Consider the following 14,271-nt stretch of genomic DNA (forward strand, 5'->3'; position numbering starts at 1 on the left):
TGAGGAACCTCCACACTGTTTTCCAGAGGGGCTGTACCAGTTTACTTTCCCACCAGCAGTGTAGGAGGGTGCCCGTTTCTCCACATCCTCGCCAGCATCTAGAGTTCTCTGATTTGCTCATTTTAGACACTCTGACTGGCGTGAGGTGGAATCTCAGTGTCGTTTTTATTTGTATTTCCCTGATGAGGAGGGAAGCTGAGCATCGTTTCATGTGTCTGTTGGCCATCTGGATGTCCTCTTTGGAGAAGTATCTGTTCATACCTTCTGCCCGTTTCTTCACTGGTTTGTTTGTTTTTCGGGTGTGGAGTTTGGTGAGTTCCTTATAGATTTTGGATATTAACCCTTTACCTGATATGTCATTTGGAACTATCTTTTCCCATTCAGTTGGTTGCCTATTAGTTTTATGGATTGTTTCCTTTGCGGTGCAGAAGCTTTTAATCTTGATGAGATACCAACAGTTTATTTTCGCTCTTGATTCTTTTGCTTTTGGGGATGTGTCAAGTAAGAGGTTGCTGCGGTGGAGGTCAAAGAGGTTGTTTCCTGCTTTTTCCTCTAGGGTGTTGATGGTTTCCTGTCTCATGTTCAGGTCCTTTATCCATTTTGAGTTTATTTTTGTGCATGGTGTGAGATATTGATCTAGTTTCATTCTTCTGCATGTTGCTGTCTAGTTCTCCCAGCACCATCTATTAAACAGGCTGTCTTTTTTCCATTGGATACTCTTTCCTGCTTTGTCAAAGATTAGTTGACTGTACACTTTTGGGTCCACTTCTGAGTTCTCAATTCTGTTCCATTGGTCAATGTGTCTGTTTTTGTGCCAATACCATACTGTCTTGATGATGACAGCTTTGTAGCAGAGGCTAAAGTCTGGGATGGTGATACCTCCCGTTCGGTTTTATTCTTTAGTATTACTTTGGCTATTCGGGGTCTTTTGTGGTTCCATACAAATTTTAGGATAGTTTGTTCTAGTTTTGAGAAGAATGCTGGTGCAATTTTGATTGGGATTGCATTGAATGCGTAGGTTGCTTTAGGGTATAATGACATTTTAACTATATTTATTCTTCCAATCCATGAGCATGGAATGTTTTTCCATTCCTTTGTGTCTTCTTCAATATCCTTCATAATTTTTCTATAGTTTTCATCATACAGATCGCTTGTGTCCTTGGTTAGGTTTATTCCTAGGTACTTTATGGTTTTTTGTGCAATTGAGAATGGGATCAGTTTCTTGATTTCTCTTTCTGTTGCTTCATTGTTGGTGTATAAAAATGCAACTGATTTCTGTACGTTGATTTTGTACCCTGCAACTTTGCTGAATTCTTGGATCCGTTCTAGTAGGCTTCTGGTGGAGTCTGTTGGGTTTTCTATGCAGAGTATCATGTCATCTGTGAAAAGTGAGTTTGACTTCTTCTTTGTTGATTTTGAGGCCTTTGATTTCCTTTTGTTGTCTGATGGCTGATGCTAGAACTTCCAGCACTATGTTAACAACAGTGGTGAGAGTGGACATCCCTGTCGTGTTCCTGATCTCAGAGGGAAAGCTCTCAGTTTTTCGCCATTGAGGATGATGTTAGCTGAGTGTTTCTCATAGATGGATTTTATGATGTTTAAGTAAGTTCCTTCTATCCCGACTTTCTCGAGGGTCTTTATTAAGAAGGATGTTCTATTTTTTCAAATGCTTTTTCTGCATCTATTGACAGGATCATATGGTTTTTATCTTTTCTTTTATTGATATGATGGATCACATTGATTGATTTGCGAATGTTGAACCAGCCCTGTAACCCAGGAATGAATCCCACTTGATCTTGGTGGATGATTCTTTTGATATGCTGCTGGATTCGATTTGCAAGGATCTTGTTGAGAATTTTTGCATCCGTATTCATCAAGGATATTGGCCTATAGTTCTCTTTTTTTGCTGGATCTCTGTCTGGCTTGGGAATCAGAGTGATGCTGGCTTCATAAAATGAGTCCGGGAGTTTTCCTTCGACTTCTATTTTTTGGAATAGCTTGAGAAGAATTGGGATTAATTCTGTTTTAAATGTCTGGTAGAATTCCCCAGGGAAACCATCAGGTCCAGGGCTCTTATTTGTTGGGAGATTTTTGATCACTGATTCGATTTCTTCACTCGTTATGGGTCTGTTCAGGTTTTCTATTTCTTCCCGTGTGAATTTTGGTAGTGAGTGTGTGTTTAGGAATTTGTCCATTTCTTCTAAGTTGTCCAATTTGTTGGCATATAATTTTTCATAGTATTCCCTGATAATTGCTTGTATTTCTGAGGGGTTGGTTGTAATAAGTCCATTTTCATTCATAATTTTGTCTATTTGGGTGCTCTCTCTTTTCTTTTTGATAAGCCTGGCTAGAGGTTTGTCAATTTTGTTTACTTTTTCAAAAAACCAACTCTTGGTTTCATTGATCTGTTCAATTGTTTCTTTGGTCTCTATGTTGTTTATTTCTGCTCTGATTTTTACTATTTCTCTTCTTCTACTGGGTTTAGGGCATTCTTGTTGCTCTGCCTCTAGTTCCTTTAGATGAGCTGTTAGATTTTGCATTTGCGCTTTTTCTAATTTCTTGAAATAGGCCTGGAGTGCAATGGACTTTCCTCTTAGGACTGCCTTTGCTGCATCCCATAGATTTTGGATTGTTGTGTTTTCATTTTCATTTGTTTCCATATATTTTTTGAATGTTTTATTTATTTTTAGGAGAGAGAGAGAGACAGACAGACAGCGTGAGCAGGGGAGGGCCAGAGAGAGAGAGAATCACAGAATGAAACAGGCTCCAGGCTCTGAGCTGGCGGTCAGCACAGAGCCCGACGCAGGGCTCGAACCCACGAACCGCGAGATCATGACCTAAGCGAAAGTCGGTCGCTTAACCGACTAAGCCACCCAGGCGCCCCTGTTTCCATATATTTTTAAGTTTCTTCTCTAATTGCCTCATTGGCCCATTCATTCTTTAGTAGGGTGTTCTTTAACCTCCATGTTTTTGGAGGTTTTCCAGACTTCTTCCTGTGATTGATTTCAAGGTTCAAAGCATTATGATCTGAAAGTGTGCATGATCTTAATTCTTTTATATTTATTGAGGGCTGCTTTATGTCCCAGTATGTGATCTGTCTGGGAGAATGTGCCATGCGCACTTGAGAAGAAAGTGAATTCTTTGGCCTCAGGATGCAGAGTCCTAAATATATCTGTCAGAACCATCTGGTCCATTGTGTCATTCAAGTCCATTGTTTCTTTAGTGATTTTCTGTCTGGTTGATCTATCCATTGCTGTAAGCGGAGTATTAAAGTCCCCTGCTATTAGCACATTCTTATCTATAAGCTTGTTTCTGTTTGTGATTAATTGTTTTAAATATTTAGGTGCTCCCATATTCAGTTCATAGACATTTATGATTGTTAGTTCTTCCTGATGGATGGACCCTGTAATTATTATGTAGTGCCCTTCTTCATCTCTTGTGATTGTCTTTAATTTAAAGTCCAGTTTGTCTGATATAAGTATAGCTACTCCAGCTTTCTTTTGACTTCCCGTAGCATGATAGGTATTTCTCCATCCCCTTACTTTTAATCTGAAGGTATCCTACAATCTAAAATGCGTTTCTTGTAGATAGCAAATAGATGGATTTTGTTTTTTTATCCATTCTGCTACCCTATGTCTTTTAATTGGAGCATTCAGCCCATTTACATTCAGTGTTATTACTGAAAAATGTGGGTTTAGAGTCATTTTGTCTTTTGTGGGGTTCATGCTTGTGGTGGTGTCTCTGGTGTGTTCGTTCCTTGAAATACTTCCCTCAGAGAGTCCCCCTCAGGATTTCTTGTAGGGCTGACTTAGTGGTGACAAATTCTTTCAATTTCTGTTTATTTGGAAAGACTTTTATCTCTCCTTCTATTTTGAATGACAGGCTTGCTGGATAGAGGATTCTTGGCTGCATATTTTTTCTGTTAATCACATTGAAGATCTCCTGCCATTCCTTTCTGGCCTGCCACGTTTCAGTAGATAGGTCTGTCACCACTCTGATGGGTTTCCCTTTGTATGTTAGGGCTCTTTTCTCCCTAGCTGCTCTTTTTGTCCTTATATTTTGCCATTTTCACTATGATATGTCATGCAGAAAATTGATTCAAATTATGTCTGAGGGGAGTTCTCTGGGCCTCTTGTATTTCCACATTTACTTCCTTCCCCAGGTTGGGGAAGTTCTCAGCTATAACTTGTTCCAGGACTCCTTCAGCACCTTTCCCTCTCTCTTCCTCTTCTGGGATTCCTATGATACAGATATTGTTGAGTTTGACTGTATCACTGAGCTCTCGAACTCTTCTTTCATGTTCCTGGATCAGTTTGTCTCTTTTCTTGTCAGCTTCTTGTTTTTCTATAATGGTGTCTTCTAAATCACATATTCTCTTTTCTGCCTCTTCAATCCGTGCATTGGACACCTCCAGTTTATTATGTTTTTCATTTATCACTTTTTTTAATTCATCATGCCTATTTTTGTTCTCCATGTTGGTAGCCATAGTTTCTTTAAGGCTTTTTGCAAGCCCAGGGATTAATTTTATGATTATTGTTCTAAAATCTTGTTCAGTTATGCTGCTTATATCTGTTTTGAGCAGTTCATTAGATGTCAATTCTTCTTAGAGTTTCATTGGAGGAGAGCTCTTTAGTTTCATCATTTTGGTTAGCTTTCAATCTCATGTTAGTTTTAAAGACTTGTTATGTACTCTGCACCTGTGAGCGCTGCTGTACCGAAGAAGATCTTTGACTGTCCAGGGCCTATCCTTTCAGAAAGTGTTCTTTAAATAGTATCTCTTGGTCTTGTTGAGAACTTGGTTATTTTATATTCCTACTTGTAGTGATATTTGGGACTCTCCACTATGTGTACTTTGGCTTGTTTCTTGAGGTAGCCCTGGAGAAGAAAACATACAGACAAACACACAGGGAACAGAGGGACACAAACGTACAAACAAATCCAACAATCACGCTAACCAAGAGGGAAAACTAAAAAGTATTGAGAAAAGACGGAGGAGGGGAAGCGAATGATAGAACATAAAAATACATTAAAAAGTCAAAAAGAAGAAAAAATAAGGAAGAATGAAGAATACCAATAGACAAAGATCGGTAAAGCATATAACCAGATTTCCCAGCTACAATTAAATAGCCAGGTGTACGCAGTGCTTGTTGAAGAGCTAGAGAAAAAGAGATGATAGGGCAGAGATGAGGCAAAATTGGAGATAGAATGAACAGGCAGAAAGGATAAGAAGCTTTTTTCAAAGAGCTAAAGGGTGGAATATGGTTGGAGAGGTGAGAGAAAGATGGTGGTGTTATCTAGAGAAACTATCTAGTCTGATTACTGAGAGGCTTTGTTATACCGCCATTAACAGTTCCGCTGGTCGCTGCTTCATGGTTGCCAGGGGTTGAGTGGAGGGTGGGGGAAGTGCCGCAGTCTCAGATCCACCGGGGTCAAGCAGCAATACAACCGGAGTGCGTCTGAGGATCGTAGCAACTTCAGGTCCACAGAGTCCAAGTCGCCTCACCCCGCCGCAACCACTTTACCAGCCACAGCTGCTTCAGGAGGCAACTTTTCACTCACGCAGCCGCCGCTTCACCACCCGCCGGCGCCGCTTCACCAGGTCTATGCCACCGCCGCTTTAGTGAGCCAATGTCGCGCGTGCCACTGCCGCTTCACCCGGCGCGGGGACCGCCTCCGCAGGCGTTGCTGCTGGTTCACCAGGCCACCACCGCCACGGATGGTGACCTGCGCACGGCAGTTCAGTGTTTCCTGGCGCCTTCTGGGACCTGGGCACCTAGTTTAAAGTCAGCACACCAGCCAGAGCTAAAAAACACTGTCTTTCCAAGCTGAGGTTTTTTCTCTTCTCCAGGGATGGTTCTATGAGCATTCTCCTCTTTTCTTTCCTTTCCCCTGGACTCGCTGCAGCTCGCCATCACTCGCCGGTTTATCACTCGCCGCAGCTGCATGCAAGCAGGTTCCCTCCCCTCCCTCCGTGTCTGTGGTCCTGTCCCGCTTTTATCTTCCCCAGTTTGCACTCACGCACTTATGAGGTTTCCTTCCCAATGTACTCTGTCTCTTTCTCTTCCCAAATTCCTGTGGCTCAGTGGCCTACAACTTCAGGCCTTCTCTGTTTGAGAGATGAGTGTAGGAGAAATGTACGGTGCTTCCTACTTCTCCGCCATCTTGCCTCTCCTCTCCAGGTTTCTTCCCATATCCCAACTCCTCGTCTCAACACACACATACATACCCTTTAACCTTGGAAATGCTGATGATGGTTTTTGTGTATATGAGTTCCTGGCTTGTTCTCCACTCTGGTTTCGACTCGTTGTTGCTTTGCTTTCCACCTCCACTGGAAATTTCCCTTGCATGTTATAAACCCAGCAAAGATCTCATTGATCATAGGAGAAAGGCTTCTCAGGGAGTTTGGTCAACCATATTGCTCAGAGTGGAGATGATTCTTATGTTGCTGGTATCTCTGGTTCACACATTGGGTAACACCGTAGAATACCATATAGGGAGTGTGGGTATTCGCATATACTGTTGTTCAGCAAATATTCACTCTCTCATCCTTCCCAACAGAAGTTTCTTCCCTTTTCTGATGTTAGACTTGGCTATATGATTTTTATATTGTTTTTGGCCAATGGGATGTGGGAAGAAATGATAGTGTCCCAGTTCTAAGCAGACATTTTAAAAGATATTGGAATTTTCTGCCAGTACTTTTAAACTCCTACCTGTTACCATTAGAGGGATCCAAGATGGCCATTTTTCCTCCATTCGGGGTCCCAGAATGAGAGACACACAAAGTAGTGTTAAACCTCATAACCTAGGTAAGAGCCATTGAACCACAGATCTAGAGCAAGGAAAATAAATATTTGTTGTTGTGAGCCTCTGAAATCTGGAGATAATTTGTTAAGTTACATTATCATAGAGAAGATGAATAACACAACATTCATGTGTGTTTGAAATAACATTGTCCTTTGTATGGATGTAGGGTGAGGTTGGGTGGGGTCATGAATAACTTTTAGAATCCCAGGTAGAAGGTGATATTTGTTCATGGTGAGGCCACTTCTGTTCCAGGTGGGACAATTTCAGTAAGCCCCTTCTAATCAAGCTAATGTGAGGCAGGAAAATACTTATTTCACTGTTTTTAGCGACACTTTTCAGATTGAGATATTAATTTTGTTTAATGCTAACAAGCATCGTATTTATTAAAACAGAGATTGTCTCCACTGAGGCCATGAAGACTGACATTGGGTCTTTTGTTCCATGAGATTTGGGAAGATGGACACAGAGAAGGAAGACAAAGTGGAGGGGATCCTGGTTTCAGGGGATGAGTATGGGGGTCATCAGAGCTATGCCCAGAGGGAATTCAGTGTGAAGGATCATGGCCCTTGGACCATAGTAATAGTATTAGCTAATAGTCCTTTTCAAGTCTTCCTTTTCTGTGTTGTAGTTTCCTATATTTCCTTCACAAAAATTTGCAAACATTTTAAGTTTAATTGTGTCAACCTCATTTTATGTTGCTTTGGTATTGCTTTGGGTCCACCCTTTAGGATAAAGCATCCCTGGCAGAAATGCTGAGTGATGGAAAAACAACAGTAAGATGGATATAGCAGGCAGTTGCTGAAGCTCCATGTAGGCAACACCAAGTGATCACCAAGATGCATTTGTAGAATTTGACAGCATCCCTAGGAATTCTTAGGAAGACAAAGAAAAAGGACCAGTGAAAGACAAGGACCCTTCAGCAGATCCTGAAGATGGGATCTTGGACACTTCTAGTCAGTATTAAAGTCTCTTGAAGTCAATGAAGACAAACTGATGCTTGCTTATTTATCTTTTCATGTATTTAAAGCTTAATATTCACTAAAAAAAAGACACGTATGATAAGTATATGGCTTGATAAATTTCTGCAAAGTGAACAAACTCATGAAACTAGCAGCCAGCTCAAAAAAGAGAATATCCCCAACACTCCCTGAAGCCCCTAGCCTTCTCCCAGCCACTAACGCATCCAAGAGTAATTGCAATCCTGACCTGTAACAGCAAAGATTAGTTTTCTTGTTTTTGTACTTCATATAAATAGAACTACACAGCATGTGTTTTCTTGTTTCCAGCTTCTTCCATTCAAGAGTGTGATAGTGAACTCATCTGTATAGTTGCACATAATTGTGGCTCATGAATTCTCATTGTTGTATAGCACGATTTACTGATTTATTGTATTGTAGATGAGCATTTGTGTTGTTTCCAGTTTAGGGCTATTTATGAAGGTTGTTTTTATGGACATTCTAGTCTATGTATTTTGTTGAACAGATGTATACATTTCAGTTGGGCATATATACGTAGAAGTAGAATTGTTAGGTTTGCTTATTTAAAAAAATATCACGTATTTACAAAAAGAATTTAGAATGGATTAAAATAAAAATAAGCCACAGATACAATAAAATAGACAAGTATTCAAAATTACAGGTCGTGAATTAAGAGAGTGTGGTTTTATACATGCCAACTCAAAATTAACTATTGTCCCCTAACATGGTCCATCTTATTTACCTTCTTTTTGTCAAAGAACTGAAACAATTCACCCTATCTTTTGATGGTGAATTAAAATTTACCTCTGACTTGCCATACTACTTTAAGTGCAATTTCACTTCTACTTATAGTAGGGGGGCAAGCAGTATATTATATATAGGCATATATATGTGTCTATATATACTATGAGGTGGTTTATATTTATGCCAAATAAATTATCACACAGTAAACATAGACCAACTTCAACATATTTTATTTTGAAAAAGAATACAGCAATAGGTCTATATTTGCTTTAAGAGTATTGTATCAATGTCCATTTCCTGGTTTTGTCAGTGTGCAGTGGTCATGTAAGATAACTATTTTTGCAACTTCTTGTGTATTAATATGTTTACAAATAAAAAGGTTGAAATTAAAAACTAGTAGTAAATTTTTTCATTACCCATAGTTCTCTATTTACCAGAAATATCTTAGTGTTGCATATTTCCTTCTACTTTTATCCCTATGAAATATATGCAATTTTACAGTCCACTCTTTTCCATCACCCAACACACTGAAAAGATTACCTCAGGTTTTCATGCCAATCTTTTCTTTCTTTCTTTCTTTCTTTCTTTCTTTCTTTCTTTCTTTCTTTCTTTCTTTCTTTCTTTCTTTCTTTTTTTTTTTTGACTGTCTCCTCACCTTTATTATTTTTTTTTAACAAATAGTTTATTGTCAAATTAGTTTCCACATAACACCTAGTGCTCATCCCCACAAGTGCCCTCCTCCATGCCCATCCCCCCTCCCCCCCACATCCATCAGTCCTCAGTTTTTGTCAGCATTCAAGAGTCTCTCATGGTTTGCCTCTCTCCCTTTCCCCCACCATTTCCCCCCTTCTTCTCCCCCTTGTTCCTCAGTTAAGGTCCTCCTGATCCTCCTATACGTGCAAACATATGATATTTGTCCTTCTCTGCCTGACTTATTTCACTCAGCATAACACCCTCAAGGTCCATCCATGTTGCTACACATGGCCAGATTTCATTGTTTCTCATTGCCATGTAGTATTCCATGGTATAGAGAAACCACATCTTCTTGATCCATTCATCTGTTGATGGACACTTAGGCTCTTTCCATGTTTTAGCTATTGTGGAGAGTGCTGCTATGAACATTGGGGTACATGTGTTCCTATGCCTCAGCATTTCTGTATCCCTTGGGTAACTTCCTAGCAGTGCTATTGCTGGGTCATAGGGAAGTTCTATTGTTAGTTTCCTGAGGAACCTCCACACTGATTTCCAGAGGGGCTGCACCAGTTTACATTCCCACCAACAGTGTAGGAGGGTGCCCGTTTCTCCACATCCTCGCCAGCATCTAGAGTCCTCTGATTTGCTCATTTTAGCCACTCTGACTGGCGTGAGGTGGTATCTCAGTGTGGTTTTCATTTGTATTTCCCTGATGAGGAGGGGTTCTGAGCATCGTTTCATGTGTGTGTTGCATGCCAATCTTTTCTAATGGCTACTCCAAGTTTAGTTAATCATGGCTATTGAATGTTTAAGTTGCTTCCAATTTTTAGGTCAAGGTAAACCAGAACCACTCTATACTTCACACAAGATTCACTGGAGAGAAGAAGGTAGAATGAGCCTGAGGTCCCCAACGTGTCTCTGTGGGAGCCACCTCCTTAGCCTTAGCTCTACAGAGAGGATAAGGTGCATTAGCTGAGCCACCTGGCCTGCAAAACAGCCATCCTGTTCTTGGCAGGCAAATCCATTGGAAATTTTAATGCAACAATTCTTAAAATTTGTATTCTGAGAACTGTTCTTTGTGTTAAAAGCTTCCTTGTCCACTAAAGACTGAGAGTTTAATAGTTCACATAGATAATACTTCTCAAATCAGCAATGAACCATATCTCCTAGCCCATCAGCTCCACTCAATTCTAGACATTATTCCTCTGTAAGAACCTCTGCACCATCACCCTTCTTCTAAATGCACCACACATGTGAGATATGCAGTGTTGTCTGTGGCAGCAGTGCTGCTAAGAACAGAGTGTCCAACAACAGGACCCCAATCAGGTGAGTCATGACAGATCCTTAAAATGGAGTATTATAGCTGTTTAAAAAGAATGAGGAGGCTCCCTTTGAATTAATGTAGAAAAATCTGTAAGATATATTATGAAGTGTAAAAATGGAAGTTGAAATACTCCAGTATGCTACTATAATAAGGAATAAATGGTCATATTTGTGTAAATTTACATAAAACATCCAAATGAGACACTGATAGTCATCGTCTGTGGGGAGGAGAACATAAAGACGGGGAGAAAAGAATAAGAGTGGAGAATATTCACTAAATATCCTTTTTAGCACATTATCCCTTTTGATTTATAAGGTAACTGATATTTTCTATTAAGAAAACAAAGTCTCAAATTTATCAAGTAAGATTACATTTCACACAAATAATTATCTTTCTAGGCAGTTTGCTACTTGTGTTTTTGCCATATTCACAACACAAAATAATGAGGGACAAGAGGAACCACAGCTGTCACTCTCTCGCTGGGGTACATCAGAAGAAAGAGGTATACACACCTGAGAGCTCATACCTACGCCTTCCATATCCTTGCCCACCTTGAGAAAAATTAAAGTGTTAGTGGTCAACAAGACCCTTCACCATGGATTTACACATACAGTAACATCCTGTTTAGAAATATTCTCCCACGGAATGTAAACTGGTTCGACCCCTCTGGAAAACAGTGTGGAGGTTCCTCAAAAAGTTAACAATAGAACTCCCCTATGACCCAGCAATAGCACTGCTAAGAATTTACCCAAAGAATACAGGAGTGCTGATGGATAGGGGCACATGTTCCCCAATGTTCATAGCAGCACTCTCAACAATAGCCAAAACATGGAAAGAGCCTAAGTGTCCATCAGCTGACGAATGGATCAAGAAGATGTGGTTCATCTATACAATGGGATACTACATGGCAATGAGAAAGAATGAAATCTGGCCATGTGTAGCAACATGGATGGTGAAGGGATATTTAGANTGGCAATGAGAAAGAATGAAATCTGGCCATGTGTAGCAACATGGATGGACCTTGAGGGTGTTATGCTGAGCGAAATGAGTCAGGCAGAGAAGGACAGATACCATATGTTTGCACATATAGGTGGATTAGGAGGAAGCTAATGGAGGAACATGAGGGAGAAGAAAGGAAAAATAGTTGGGGAGAGGGAGGGAGGCAAAACTCTTGAATGCTGAGAACTGAGGGCTGATGGGGGTGGATAAGAGGGGAAGGGGTGTGATGGGCATGGAGGAGGGCACTTGTGGGGACGAGCACTGGGTATTATATGGAAACCAACTTGACAATAAACTATTAAAAAAAAATATTCTCCCACAGAGGTGCCTGGGTGGCTCAAGTTTGTTAAGCTTCCGACTCTTGCTTTCAGCTCAGGTCATGATCTCACAGTTCATGAGTTTGAGCCCTGCACTGGACTCTGTGCTAACAGTGTGGAGCCTGCTTGGGATTCTCTCTCTCCCTCTCTTTACCCTCTTCTCTTGCTTGTTCTCTATGTCTCTCAAAATAAATAAACTTCAAAGCATTTTTAAAAAAAGAAATATTCTCCAACATTTTCATTAAATCATTGATAAAACAAAAAAATTCTAGGACCAAATATAGTAAATTTCATCACACTTTTTTAAAATATGGGGGAAATGGTGAACTATGAAAACATCTAGAATGAAAGTTTTAATCCTTGGAATGGATCTGAAGTGATGGTTAGTTGGGTGGATGTCATGGAGAAATGAATGGTGTGACCCCTTGGAGGGTTTTCTGGTAGTAAGAGAGGAAAAGAAAGCTAGTGGGAAAGCCACTCAAAAGTGATGCAAGGGGCAGGTGACATATCCACACACACTGCTCAATCCCATGCAGATACAAGGTGGAGATCCTATGGTGAGAGCAAACACCAATAACTAAGAACCACTGCAGCACAATTGCACATGCAAGTTGAGAATGAAACACTTTCCTTCCTCTTGAGGATCTGAGCAATCCGTACGTAGTGAGGCTGGCACTGGCAGGGCTTCAGGTCAATGCTCCTGGATAAGGTAAGGGTGTTCAGAGAAAACATGGACTTTTTAAAATTTAATTATTTTTTAGTTTACATTCAATTTAGTTAGCATATAGTGCAATATTGATTTCAGGAGTAGATTCCAGTGATCCATTCCCTATGTAAAACACCCAGTGCTCGTCCCAACAAGTGTCTTCCTTAATGCCCCTTACCCATTTAGCCTATCCCCCCACCCTCAGCCCCTCCAGCAACCCTCAGTTTGTTCTCTGTATTTAAGAGTCTCTTATGTTTTGTCCTCCTTGTTTTTATATTATTTTTGCTTCTCTTCCCTTATATTCATCTGTTTTGTATCTTAAATTCCACATGAGTGAAGTCATATTATATTTGTCTTTCTCTGACTAATTTGGCTTAGCATAATACCCTTTAGTTACATCCATGTAATTGCAAATGGCAAAATTTTTCTTTTTGATTGCCGAGTAATACACTTATATATATTTATATATGCCATATCTTCTTTATTCATTCATCTGTCGATGGACATTTGGGCTCTTTCCATACTTTGGCTATTGTCAGTAGTGCTGCTATAAAAATTGGTGTGCATGTGCCCCTTTGAAACAGCACACCTGTATCCCTTGGAAAATACCTAGGAGTACAATGAAAGCATGGACATTTTACAACTGTGCAGATGGGATGGTCTTTCCAGGAATGACATGAAAACCAGAGATCCCCTCTAAAGTGTCTGTTTGTCAATTTCTCTAATTTTGTTAGTTCACCTTGTCTATTTCAAGGCCATGTTTTTAGGAACGTACGGTTCCTGATTTTTATATCTTTATTGTGGATTATTACATTTTTAAATTTAAATTTATTTATTTAAATTCAAGTTAGTTAACATACAGTGTAGCATTGGTTTCAGGAGTAGAATTCAGTGATTCATCACTTACATACAATACCAGTGCTCATCCCAACAAAGTGCCCTCCTCAATGCCCATCACTAATTTAGACCATCCTTGACCCATCTCCTCTCCAGTTTGTTTTCTGTATTTAAGACTCTCTTCTACCAAAACTGAAACAGGAAGAAATAGAAAATTTGAACAGACCCATAACCAGTAAAGAAATTGAATTAGTGATCAAAAATCTCCCAAAAAGCAAGAGTCCAGGGCCAGATGGCTTTTCAGGGGAATTCTACCAAACGTTTAAGGAAGAGTTAACACCTATTCTCTTGAAGCTGTTCCAAAAAATAGAAATGGAAGGAAAACTTCCAAACTCTTTCTATGAAGCCAGCATTACCTTGATTCCAAAACCAGACAAAGACCCAACTAAAAAAGAGAACTATAGACCAATCTCCCTGATGAACATGGGTGCAAAAATCTTCAACAAGATATTAGTCAACTGGATCCAACAATACATCAAAAAATTATTCACCACAACCAAGTGGGATTTATACCTGTGATGCAGGGCTGGTTCAATATCTGCAAAACAATCAGTGTGATTCATCATATCAATGAAAGAAAGGACAAGAACCACAGGATCCCCTCAATAGATGCAGAGAAAACATTTGACAAAATACAGCATCCTTTCTTGATAAAAACCATTAATAGGGATAGAAGGATCATACCTTGAGATCATAAAAGCTATATATGAAAGACCTAACGCTAGTATCATCCTCAATAGGGAAAAACTGAAAGCTTTCTCCCTAAGATCAAGAACAAGACAGGGACATCCATACTCACCATTGTTACTC

This window comes from Hyaena hyaena, unplaced genomic scaffold (genome assembly GCF_003009895.1).
Source record: "Hyaena hyaena isolate Hyena2069 unplaced genomic scaffold, ASM300989v1 scaffold_1103, whole genome shotgun sequence".
Classification (NCBI taxonomy): Eukaryota; Metazoa; Chordata; class Mammalia; order Carnivora; family Hyaenidae; genus Hyaena; species Hyaena hyaena.